This window comes from Jaculus jaculus, chromosome 1 (assembly GCF_020740685.1).
Source record: "Jaculus jaculus isolate mJacJac1 chromosome 1, mJacJac1.mat.Y.cur, whole genome shotgun sequence".
In the NCBI taxonomy this organism is placed as follows: Eukaryota; Metazoa; Chordata; class Mammalia; order Rodentia; family Dipodidae; genus Jaculus; species Jaculus jaculus.
Window position 1 is genome coordinate 148,920,591 of NC_059102.1, and position 10,064 is coordinate 148,930,654.

A 10,064-nucleotide genomic window follows, 5' to 3' on the forward strand; every position below is an offset into this window, starting at 1 on the left:
GCTTATCACTCCGGCTGACCCATCCGGCCTGGCCTTGCCCCCACCTTGCTGCCCGCCCTCGGCCTTCCTCTCCTCGCCTTCTCGTCTCTCCCTTGGGCCTATCTTCTCAGCTCGATTAGCCGGCTGCCGGACAACGCTGTCTTCCAGGTGACCATTCCTCAGAAAAATGACTTCATTATCACCTTCAGGGCTTGGTGATGGTGGAGGGACATGTGTGGCCAGGAAGGGAAGGCGGATGGACATCAGCTTCAGGAGCTCCTGTGGCAGCTGGGCCTGGGGTGGCAGGCGGGGACCCCCACCTGGCATGCCTGACGTAGACGAATCTGAGGGAGTCAGAGGCTGCAGGGAAATATTACATTATGATAACAAATCACTCAGCTGATTGGAATTTAATTATGTCTCTTTTATCTTGGTGACAGTCTCGCACCTGGGATCGAGGCCCTGGCTGCCAGAGCTGGCTGACTTGAGCGGGGGGATGGGGGACTCACCTCAGGGGATTCATGAAGCAGAGACCCCCCCCTCCCTCACTGCCCAGAGCAATCTCAGAGCTGAGCTCTGCGCTCCCCCTCTGCTGGGTGGGGACACAAGGGGGGGTCTCCCCACAGGAGGATAAGGACCACCTGGGCCTGGCAGAGGCCACCCACAGTTGGGTGGGAGGGGTGGTCGGGTGAATCTGTCCAGGTTGATCCAAGAAACTCAGGAGGGGCAAACTGGCCTGGTCAGACTTCCGGTACCAGAATCCCCCTGTTATCACTAGGCAATGTTGTCAGGTTCAAGGCCTCTTATCACCCTCTCATGGTCTCTTGGTGTTGACCTGTGGGCATAGAAGTAGATTTTGGTGGCTTTGGGGTACCTGGAGTGGAGCAGATCAGAAAGAAGGTGGAGTAAGCAGGCTTGGATGAAGGGGAGCGGGCTTCTGGGCCCCCTCAGAGCATACAGCAGACCACACCAAGTCCTGTCAGAGAAAAGGCCCTGACAACCTCCTCTCTTTCAAAACAAATGGATCTGCACTCATCTGGATGCCTTTTAGTGGAGGGAGGGCTTCCTATCTGTTGCAGTAAGGTTCACATTGCTGGTAGAAATCACTCAACCAAGAGCAGCTTGTGGGAAAAAAAGAGGTTTTATTTTTAGCTTATAGGCTCAAGGGGGAAGCTCCATGATGGCAGGGAAAATGCTGGCATGAGCAGAGGGTGGACATCACCCCCTGGCCAACATAAGGTGGACAATAGCAACAGGAGAGTGTGTCAAACACTGACAAGGGGACACTGGCTTTAACACACATAAGTCCGCCCCCAACAATACACTGCCTCCAAGAGGCGTTAATCCCCAAATCTCCATCAGCTGGGAACCCAGCATTCAGAACACCTAAGTTTATGGGGGACACCTGAATCAAACCACCACACTATCCAAGGACACGCTAGCCCCATGTGCTTTGCCAAACCTTTGGCCTGAGCAATGAGACCCTGAGCAGTGGGACCCTCATGATTCTAGATGGTTCTAGTCACTAGGTCTCTCCTGACAGTCTTTGGGCCCACCTCTTGGGGTGAGGCTGGTCTGGGAGTCTTTGGTTCTTATAGAGGGATGTGGGGCTTGGAGGGGCTTCAAATGGAACTGTCTGGTCTTGGACTGGAGACTAAGGACCAAGAGTAAGGTCCACTTGGGCATCTCCTCTGCTCTCCCCCAAAAGCTATGGTGTGGTTGCAGGAGTTGGTGTTTGATGGGCATATGAGGGCAACCCTGGCAGCCTCACAGGCTGACTACAGCTTCGTAGACTGGCTGGCGGCTGCTGAGTCATGGTAGGGGTGATCCATCAGCCAGTGCTAATGGAGGGAGAGAGAGCAATGTCATTGCTTTGCAGACAGGGAGGGGGCAGGGAGGCCTCCTCTTACCCATTCCTGGCAAGGGTTGAACAGTTGCTGAGTGAGGTGGAGGGGAGGTAACGACCTTATGTGACTCAGGTCCCATGTGAATGTGAATGTGGGGTACACATGTAGGTTTGTGGGTGCACTGGCTTGTGTGACAGCTTCCCCCACTCTGCGCAGGTTTGGAGGCATTTGTAGGTATGAGCAGGCATACAGGTCTGAGCAAGCATGTAAGTGTGAATGAGCATGTAAGTGTGAAAGCACATGGAGGTGTGAGCTAATGTGCAGATGGGAGTGGATGTGCAGGTGTGAGTGAGCACGTGTGTAGGTGTGAGTGAGTATGCAAGTGTGTGGGATGCACTTTGAATCCTACGTCCACACATTCAGGACACAGCATTTCCTGGGCATTCTGTGTTTGGGGATTTGCATGTGTGCCCTAGACTGTGAAGATAGTGGAGGACAGGGACAGACTGAGTTGGACCAGTGACCCACATCTGTCCTTCACTACCAGCCAAGGAAGCTTCTGTCTTCTTATCTGAGGGTCAACAAGATGACAGGGTGATGTCACATGCTTGCCAAGAGGACTGACACAGAGTTGAGCCGGAATGGCAGGCAGGGTCCTTAGTGCTCAGAGCCCGTGTGGTCATCATGTGGCCGTGCGCACAGCAGCCTATGAGCTGTGTGTAGGAACGGCACATTGATCAGGTTCTCCAGAGAGGCAGAGCCAATACAATATCATGGAATTTTTAGGAAGCTCATAAGGAAGCGTCTCACATCGCTATGGAGCCTCAGAGGCCTGGGATTTGCCTCCTGCAAATTGAAGATCCGGAGAGATCTTAGACACAGACAAATTGGGGCCTGGGGGTCAATACTGTGAGCCTTGGTCCAAGGGTAAAAGATGGTGTCACAGCTTAGTGTGGTGGCGCACGCCTTTAATCCCAGCACTCGGGAGGCAGAGGTAGGAGGATCATTGTGAGTTCAAGGCCACCCTGAAACTCCATAGTGAATTCCAGGTCAGCCCGGGCTAGAGGGAGACCCTACCTTGAAAAACCAAAAAAAGAAAAGAAAAGAAACAAACAACAACAAAAAGATGGTGTCACACTCCAGCAGGCTGAGAGTGGAAGTTTCCCCTTCCTCAACCTTTTGTTCTCTTGGACCCTCATCCAGTTGGACTCTTACCTCTGCCATCTTTTAAAAGTATTTTTATTGACTTATTTATTTTAATTATTTATCTTGGCTTTTCAAGGTAGGGTCTCACTCTAGCCCAGGCTGACCTGGAATTCACTCTGTAGTCTTAGGGTGGCCTCAAACTCACAGCAATCCTCCTACCTCTGCCTCCTTAGTGCTGGGATTAAAGGCATGTGCCACCACACCTGGCTTTTATTTATTTATTTGACAAAGAGAAAGAGAGAGGGAGGGAGATAATGGGTGTGCAAAGGTCTACAGCCACTGCAAATGAACTCCAGATGCATGTGCCACCTTGTGCAACTGGCTAACGTGGGTCCTGGGGAATCGAACCTGGGTCCTTTGGCTTTGCAGGCAAATGCCTTGACTGCTAAGCCATCCCTCTAGCTCCATCTCTGCCATCTTAACACCCACCCTCACCTATGGAGAGCTGGTGTTTAAATGCTGGTCGAACACCTCGGGCTCTATGCACAAGTGTGTGGTCCCTGTACCTGTTTGTGTGGGTCCGTTGCGTGTGAGTGTGCAGGTGACAAGGGGTGCCTCAGTTTCTCTGGGGGCAGAAGTGCGTTCCACCATGCCATCCATGTGAATGTGCGCACATGTTCGCACTTCAGTGCTGGGGACGTGGGCATCCTTGAGTCCTACGCTGGTAGGATTTGCACACCCTATGCTTCTAGGGCATGCCTATGTGTGCAGGGATGTGTGTGTAAGGCCTGTCTATGTGTGAGCCCTTACACAGGCATGTCGCTTCTCTGGAAACTTCTGGATGTTGGACATGAGTGCTACCTGCCGTGCTTGTGAAGGCTTGAGGTGGCCTGGTCTTCTCTGTGGCCAAGGGCTGTTGCACCAATCCTGGGGCCCAGCTCGGTGGTCATGACTCCAACAGGGAGTGCATGCCATCTTGATTTGCTTATATCACACCTACCCGACTCATCGTGGCCCTTCCAGGGATGGTGGGGGCTGCTGGAATAGGCCTTCCTGGAGGGGGCAGGGTGTGAATACTCAGAGAATGGGCAAACCTTCCTAGGTGGCTTGAGGCTGTGGGACTTAAGGCCTTGCTCAGCCCCAAGCCATGGCACATGGCTATACCCAAATCCGGTTGCTAGTAGCTCGGCCAGCATAGCTTCCGGAACAGATGCAGGTAAGCTGGGCGTGGAAGGCTGTGGGTCCTGCAGACCTGGAGAACAGGGTGCGGGCTTCCAAGGAGGGGAGTGCAGGTGCCAAGACAGAAGGAACCCAGTGACCACCAGGTCCATGGCAAGGAAAAGAACAGAGGCCACTGGGACCCTGACCCCGCACAGGCAGGAAGGGGACACAGGGAGCCCTGGTTTCGGCATCTCCACCTGGCATGTCGCCTGCCTCCATCCAGAGCCCTTCAGCTCAGGCCGCAGCCCTTGCCCTGTGCTGCCCTCAAGTCCCAAGTGGAAATGGCTGCGTGTGTTTGCGAACGTGAAGAAAGACCTGGACCAGCAGGCGCATCTTCATGTCTTCATCTGGGCTTCTGGGGAGAAAAGCAAGAGCCACAGTAAGTATAAGGGGAGGGGATTTTCCATTTCAAATGAGCTAAGCACTTGGCATTCCAGAAAGCCATGGAGGAAATCCACAGCTGAGAGAGCGTGGAATACAAGCAAGGAAGGGAGAGGGCCCTTTTCTTAGGGGATGCTGCCTTGGGAGTGGGGGCGGGGGCGGGCAATGGGCAACGCGTGCCATTCCTGGCAGGGGCTCGGGCGGTCTCTGCCCTGGATTCTGGTGAAGGCTCTACTCTTCCTCAGCCAGTCTTGCCCCATTCAGTGAGCTGACTCCTGGGTCAGTGAGCCTTGAGGAGATGGGGTGAGCCCCTTCTCAGGGCCCCTTTGTCAAAAGGGCCCCTGTGTCATCAGTGACACAGTTAATCACTTCATGGAGTGTGGGGTGACTGCTACGTTCCTCAGATCTTGCCTGCACTGACTATGGCTGCTTCTCAGCGTGCCCCAAGCAGCTTCTTCCCCAGGCGGTAGAGAGGAGTCAGGATCTGAAATCTGTGTCCCAGCACTGATGCTCCGGCCACCTACAGCCACTGCTTTCCAAACCCAAAGTGCCGCGGTGATTAGGAAGGTGAACGGCAGACCAGGGCTCCCAGCACGTCAAACTCCCCAGGACAGCCGTGCTGTCTCTTTATCTGTCTCTAAGCCTGAGGTCACTGGACCATGGCAGAAATCAGCTAAGTGGATAAGCAGGGTCTCACAAAGAGCCCTGACCTTGCAGAGGTGATGTGGGAGGGAGAAGGGGGGGATCTATTTGATATGTGGTATTCATGGCAAACTCAGGGCAACCTTGGGAACCTTACCCTGCTGGGCATGGAACTTCTGGATGATTCTCTGGGATAGCTTTCACAGACACCTGATCCCTGAGGACCTGACCTTCCCAGATGGCCAGCTCCTCCAGTCACCTAGGGGTGAGATGGTCAGCCTTTCCCAGTCTTGGTGTGCTGAGCTAAAGTGAGGCCACCCTGAGTCAGAGGTTCAAACACTGTGCGTGAGTATTTAAAGGAATCTTGTACAAGACCTCGGTTGCAGTTGCCTTCCCATTGTGGGGACAGAACACCTGACCAGAAGCAGCTCATGGAAGGCAAGTGTTTATTTCAGACTTACAACATGGAGAGGGAGGTTTCATCATGGCCGAGAAAGCCTGGCATGAACACGAAGTTGGCTCAGATCTTGTCACATATCTGGGTGGCAGTAGCCTGAGTATTGTTTGGATCTGAGCTAATAAAACTCAATGTCTGCCCCCCCCCCAGTGACACACCTCCTCCAGCAAGGTTCCACCTCCCAAAGGTTCCACCATTGAGACTAAGTCGGAGGTGTAATCACAAACTCTTGAAGTGGTCCAGGGCATTTTATGTTCTAACCATCACATTCTGTCCCTGACCACCAGAGACTCACAACCATCTCATGATGCAAAATGTATTCAGTCCAATTTTAAAAGTCCTGTAGTCTTTACCAGTTCCAGCACTGTTCAAAAGTCTCTCATCTGACATTCAAGATAATCTCTTAACTGTGAACCCTGTAAAATCAAAATGCAAGCTACATACTTCCAACACATAATGGCACAGAGCAAACAATCACAAAGAAGGCACTGTTAGAAAAAAATTGGACCTATGAAAGAAAACCAGCAAGGCAAACATCAAATCCTGCAGCTCCATATTTGGCATCTGGGACCTGTGATGAGATGCTCCAAAAGGCTTCATTAGCTCTCTCTCTCTCGCCATGCTGCTTGTAACCTGGACAGATACACTCCAGCCAGCATCTTTCCTTGGCAGCCATCCCATCGTCCTGGCATCTCCAAAATCCCCGGGGTCTCCACTGCAACCACAGTTTATCTTCACAGCTCCATACCATGGCCTCACAGGGCCTCCACACTAGAGACTACAACCCTACCTTCCCACTGTCCACAGTTGTAGTCTATGACCCTGTTTTTCTTGCATTTATCATACTCTCACAAACAGTACCAGGCAGGCCACCAAATTTGTAAACCCAAGGGGATACTGACTTTGAGGAACAGGAAACTCCAACATCCTTCTTTTAGGTTCCCTCCTTCTTTTCTTTTCTTTTTCTTTTTTTGGTTTTTTTTTTGGTTTTTTAAGGTAGGGTCTCACTCTAGCCAAGGCTGACCTGGCCTCAAACTCACGGTGATCCTCCTATCTCTGCCTCCCAAGTTCTGGGACTAAAGGCGTGTGCCATCATGCCCGGCATAAGGTCCCCTCCTTTCAAAAGAATAAACACTCCTGTTATTGCCCCAGTACAGAGTTGCTGGCCCAGTCTTGAATGCTGACAACCTGTTAAACAATTGCAGTGGAAGTAAATACAGTCTTTCTGTCCTGGATATGAACCTGGTCAGATTTTTCCTCTGCTAAACTTCACATATTTTTTTCACATATTCCTTCTCTGTACTTTTCCCCCTTCCTTCCTTTTTTTTAATTTTTTTTTTATTTTCAAGGTAAGGTTTCACTCTAGCCCAGGCTGACCTGGAATTCACTATATAGTCTCAGGGTGGCCTCAAACTCATACTCATAATGATACTCCTACTTCTGCCTCCCAAGTACTGGGACTCCTCCATTATTTTTTAAATTCAACTTTGCTCAACTTCTCAGGATTACAGGCAGAATGCAGCCAGCCTCCCTACCAGAACATCACACAAACCGCTTCTAGCCCAATTCCAAACAAAGTCCTTTTCCCTCTTAGGAACCAGCCCCAGGCCCTACCTCCTCAAGGTTCCACAGCCACAGGCTGGGTGCCAAGTATTCAAAACATGACACTATGGGAGACATTTCACATTCAGGAGTTTTGGGGAGGATGGGAGCCCATCTACCCATGAGCCAATTCCTGGGCCAGCTGCCTCAGGTCCCATCCTGTGACAAGACGTATTAGTGGGTGAATGTCACCCGTGGGTTCCTCAGGACCCACAGTGGGAGCTGGTAAGGATCCAGGGGGGAGGGGCAGGAGTATTGCAAAGGTCCAGTGAGCCCACACAAGATCTCCCTCCCCCACAGAGGAGGCTAGAGCCTGCGGCTTTCCCCGGGCCTGCAGACTGGCTCGCTTGAGGCTATACAACTGCTTGTGTGGGGGAAGAATCACGTCCTCAACCAGGGGCTCAGGCAGCTGGGCTTCCGAGGCAAAGCTTCTGGAGGCAGGGCAGGCCCGAGCATCAACTCCCTACCGGTCAGCAGCACCGAAGGAGCTCCGCCTCCCCTCCCAGGGATCAGCAGCTCCCAGGCCCGGTTCTCTCCTCCCTGCAAAGTCTTGGGAGGAAAGGACAAACAAAAGACCTAGCAGCCATACCATTTTTCTCCCCTTTCACCCTTCAGCCCAGCCCTTTCTTCCTTTTATTGTGTATTTTAATAGGGGCAACAAGATGGATGGCCAAGGCTGGGATGGGGCAGGCCTGGCCTCCACCAAGCCCTGACTTGGAACTCTGGGGTTCTGCATAGCTGGATGGACAAGGACAGCAGAGGAGGGTACCCTGAGGGCTGAAAGCAGGGTGCCTGCTGACCTGTTTCCTGGTTCTTTCCTCCCCAGGGAATGGGGCTGTGGCCTCCCTGTAATTTCAAGTTGCTCTGTCTCCTGCTTCCTCCTTCCTGGGTTGGGTCTGGCTGTCAGCAAGGCAGTAAGCGAGCGGGAGGGGGACAGCCCTGGGCCCAACCCCCACTGGGCAGAGCACACCCAGACTAGCCTGTGCTCCCACTCTCCTCTATAGGACCGTTTGCTTGCTCGGACCCTGTGCTAAAGACGCGGTACGCTGTGTGCTACAGCGCTCAGCTGTCACCACCCAGACCCCTGCCTTAGCCTTGCCTATAACGGCTGTCCTATCTTTTGTGCCCATAAGGAAAGCGAGGGAAGACCCAGTCTCATCCCAGCTCCAAGTCTGCACGCGGCAGCGGCAGGGAAGTACCACTTCTGGTCCCCGGGGCTTTGGGGGTCCAGAGTTTGGGTCAAGTGGCGAGGTCAAGAGAAGCTTTGTCTCGGCGAGGGCCCTTTCTGACCCTTGGCCTCTTGGTTGTCACTCCAACCCAGGCTCATGGGGGGGGGGGCGGCTCAACATCAAGGAAATGGCCTGAGGACTGGGCTTCATTTCCTGAGCCCACCCTCCCCTTTGCTTAAAGAAAGCAAGTATCCTTAAATGCCCACCAGGGCCCTGCGCTGTCTGGGGGCTCCGCTGACAAACTAAATGTGGATCCTTGTGTCCCTGTTGAGAAGATTGTTCTGCAGCTGGTTTTCTCAGCCCGGGGCTGGGACAATATCCAAGCAATGACCATGTGGTCCAATGATGTGGTCAATGAAGTACTATTCAGCCATAAACAGGAAGGAAGTGGGCTGGGGAGATGGCTTAGCGGTGAAGGCACTTGCTGCAAAGCCTAATGACGCCAGTTCGATTTCCACGTAAAGCCAGATGCACAAAGTGATGCATGCATCTGGAGTTCGCTTGCAGTGGCTAGGAAGGAGCCCTGGTGTGCCCATTTCCTCTGTATGTCTTTCCCTACCTCTCTCTGTTTGCAAATAATAAATACATAAATGAATGATTTTTTTTTTAAAGAAGAAGGAACCTTCCAAGGCTAGGGTGATGGCTCAGTGGATAAAGCCCATCAAAGCAACACTGAGTACCTGAGTTCAGATCCTCAGACCCCATGTAAAAATCAGAAGCTGTGGTGGGCTTTTGCGATGCCAGTATGCCCATAGTGAGAAGGGAGGCAGTGACAGGAGAATTTTCCAGAGGCTTGTGAACAGTGGTGAACGGTGAGAGATCCTGCCTTCAAAGAAGGTAAAAGGTGTGGACCAGCCCAAAAGTTGTTCTCTGACCTCCGTATGTCCACATGCATGACATGGCATGTACACACATGTGCACACACATACACACACACACACACATACACACACACACTTGCATGCACATCCTAAATAAATAAATAATTTTTTTTAAGGAAGGAAGTTTCCATCTAACAGCAAAGACAACCCTCAAGTCTACATATCATGTCCCTCTGTTCACGTGAAGTGCTCAGAACAGGCAAATCCTTAGCAACAGAAAGTAGAGAAATGGTTTCCAGAGACGAGGGGGAGGCCAGGCTGGGAGTGGCTGCCAGATGGTAGGGGACTTCTTTTGGGGGTGACTTAACTGTTCTGGAATTTGGTGGTAGAGGTGGTTGTACCACTGGGAATATGTTGAAAATCACTGAACTGCACACTTCCAAATTGTGAGTTCTATGGTATGTGAGTTACATCTCAATTTTTCTTTCTTTTTTTTTTTTTTTTAAATTTTATTTATTTATTTATTTGAGAGCGACAGACACAGAGAGAAAGACAGATAGAGGGACAGAGAGAATGGGCGCGCCAGGGCTTCCAGCCTCTGCAAACGAACTCCAGACACGTGCGCCCCCTTGTGCATCTGGCTAACGTGGGACCTGGGGAACCGAGCCTCGAACCGGGGTCCTTAGGCTTCACAGGCAAGCGTTTAACCGCTAAGCCATCTCTCCAGCCCACATCTCAA